Below are 3,238 nucleotides of genomic sequence, written 5' to 3' on the forward strand. Positions count from 1 at the left end.
CTGACTGCTCCCCTGTAAGAAAACACAAACCGTGCTTGTCTGCATGTTCAGCCGCAGTCTGGATGAGGATCGCATGGGGATGGGATGAGGCGCTTGGTCACAGTCCCCAGGTAGGATTTCATGGTCGTCTTTGCACGATTGAGCCTGGACCTTCAGAAGAAGCAGGGCTGTGAGGGACCTCGGGGAGTCCTGCAGACCGTCCCCCTGCCTTGCGGTAGGGTTTGTTTGACGACTGCTACGCAGAGCTAAAAATACCCCGGCGATGGTTATGAATTTAGGATAACTAATACATCCAGTGGAAAGATTTGGAGCCGTTCCAGGGCTAAACAACAGCTTCTTCACCAACAGCCAAAGACATGTGGATGCAAAAATAACTAGGAACTGAAAAACTTGAGCTGGAGCAAAGGATTTTCAAATCGAACCCAAGAAAAACTTTCTAGCGGTGAGGACGACCGTGGATAATCACCAGCTCTTTGGTTGTTTAAACAACAGGGTACACAGACCTCTGGATTTGGGCTGGATATTGCCTCTGGGAAGGAGTTGGGAGAACTAGTAGTTAGGGAGAACTCCTTCGATATGGGGTGAAAGCAAATTATACTCATAATATAGGACCCAGTGGCTTGGATCAGCAGCGCACTGCAAGAATCAAAGGGAAACACCATGGTGGGAGATATAGGCTTGATGTCTCAAAAAGTGGGGAGAAAGACGCAAGGATAGACGAACTGGAGACTATGGATGCTGGGAGGAGCTGTGGGGTGAACCAGCTTTGAGCCACGTAGATATCAGTGAGCAGAGGGCGAGTGAGGGTTTCGGACATCTGTCTGCAGACCCGAAACACAGCTGGGGAGGGAGCCGTCCTCTGAGCACATCCACGCCATGGTGGCAGAGGACACCCAGGTTCACATCCCAGCTCCATCTGACCAGGATTTCACCCCACGCCGTGCATTTCCCCACACACGCGTGCGTCACTCTGCCTTTGTTTTTCCACGCTGCAGCGGACACTTAATTATTCATTTGGCTGGAGACAGTAAGAGTGAGCCCACCTCCCTGTGCCCTGGGTGCTTGGCTGGGGCAGTGCGTGCCAGTCCCCCCCCTGGTGAATAATGAAGTACTCAGTGCTTCACTAAGAGCACTCAAGAGAGCCCAGCGCCATGTCTCCCATGTGCAGCAGGCATGAGACAACTCCCCCGGCGCCCCGGGATGCTCTCAGCAAGGCGGGCGGCTGGGCGGGGTGCGGGCAGGGTGCCTGGCTGCCTGCTCCACCATGGCTGCGGCTGGGGAAACAGGGACTCATGGGGCTTGGGACATCGGTGCTGTTCAGACCCCACATTTCTGCTTCTGAGTGTGGTCCTTGGTGGGTTTAACCAGCTGATGATCCCAGGGGGACTGGGGCAGGGCTGGATCCCAAACTTCTGTGCCTTTGCCTGAAGGGCTGAACGTTAGATCACTCTCTGCCTATGGCCATCCACAGTCCAGGTCCTGCCTGCGGTGGGGAGCCCCATCCTGCCCGGTTGCCTGCAGCGTGTAGAAATCCCAAAAAAGTCTCCAAGTTCTCATGAGTGCTGAGAATAGAAGTGTTTGTGCCTATTTCAGGTCCCTCTGCAGAAGCCGTATTATCATAATTAGCCGAAATGTTTCTCCATTAGCATATTTTTTCTCTTCTTCCATCACATCAGCTTGCATGAAACAGTCACTTATTCTCCTTGCCGTTGTGCCGAGATGTACCAGGCTGCGGGCAGGACCTGCTGCCCGTCCCCAGCCCGGCCTCAATAGCACGGCTTGTTCTCTGCGCAAGGGGCAACGATGCCGTGGCAGCTGATGTAAATCCCAGGGATGATGCTGAGAGCAGCCCCGATTGCCACACTGTGAGAAGGTCTGACCACTGAAATAGGGTAACATCGGTGCCCCAAGCACCTACAACAGGCTGCAAGGAGAGAGATGGCAGGAGGCTGGAAGATTCCAACAACCTGCCCTGTGATGTCGAATTATCGCTCCCTCCGAGCCATTTTTATAGCAAATTAATTTCTTACTCCATAGTGAGTGCCAAGCAAGTGCAGAAGCTAGGGTGTGCATCACAACGTGGCCAGAGAGGCACAGGAAAGGAATACAGATGGCTTTGAGCTTGGCTGAAGATGTGGAAGCATGGGAGACATATTCCCACCCTAGTCCACACCTTTTGTGCGATTTTGGGTGAAAAGTGTAGCCAGTCCAATCTGTGTATTACAGAGTAGGCAGCAAACCTCTGCTCTATCAGTTTATGGCTCCTGCTCGGTTGGGTGTCTGGGTGGTTGGTTAGTTTTGGAGGCACATTCCTGGGGAGATGGGCCTATGGTCGGAGATGGCTCTTATGTTCTTATGGCACAGACCGGCAGGGTACAGCATCTCCTGAAGAGTGCCCTGGCTCTTCTCCAACAGATCAGCCTAATAGTTAGTCCCTTCCAACGTGAAGAGAGTCCCTCCCAACCCTTCCCTTTTCATTTCTAAGAAACTGTGGCATCCAAATCACTTCCAGATAGCTAACTCCCTCTGGTGCAAACAGGCACCTGAGTAATACACCTCCAATTTCTTCTGTCCCACCATGGAAGGCCACAGTCAAGCCAGGAGGCACACAGAGGGCACATGCCCAGAGGACCACCACCACGCTGGGTGGCACTGGTCATCGTGGCATGGTTTTGTCCCTGTCCTGGGACCCACAAGCTGGCGGGTGACAGACAAGACCCAGCGCTCTTTAAGCACACAGCGCTTGCAAACCCCGAAGAAAGGCTCCCGCCGGGGTCAAGCATCTTTAGGGCTCGACTCGCTTCGTGGCGCCTGCACCCAGCCCTCGAGGAGGGTCCAGCGCATGAACCAGCACCCCCACCCCTTGCAGGGAACTCCCCAGGTTTCCCGTCCATCCTCTCCCCGGGCTCACAGCCAGCCGGCGGGCAGCCGCACCCGGCGCAGACCCATCCCCGGCAGCTCAACCCGCCAGCACCGCCGGGGCAAGGGTCTGCCAGGTTTCCCCAGCCCGGGGCGCTCGGTACCGGCCCTCCAGCCTCCCTCCCCGGCTCGCAGCTGGGCGCTCTCCCGCTGCCCAAGCGCCCGGTCCAGCCCCGGGCGAGGCTCCGCGGCGGTGGGAAGGGACGGGAGACCTCCACCCGCGGGGGTGAAGCGGGGACTACATGCCCCACAGTGCCGGGGCGGTGCGTCCCGTCCCGTCCCGCCCCGCCGCGCTGAGTGGGCCCCGCGGCGCGGCGCG

Source organism: Calonectris borealis, chromosome 3 (genome assembly GCF_964195595.1).
Source record: "Calonectris borealis chromosome 3, bCalBor7.hap1.2, whole genome shotgun sequence".
Lineage (NCBI taxonomy): Eukaryota > Metazoa > Chordata > Aves > Procellariiformes > Procellariidae > Calonectris > Calonectris borealis.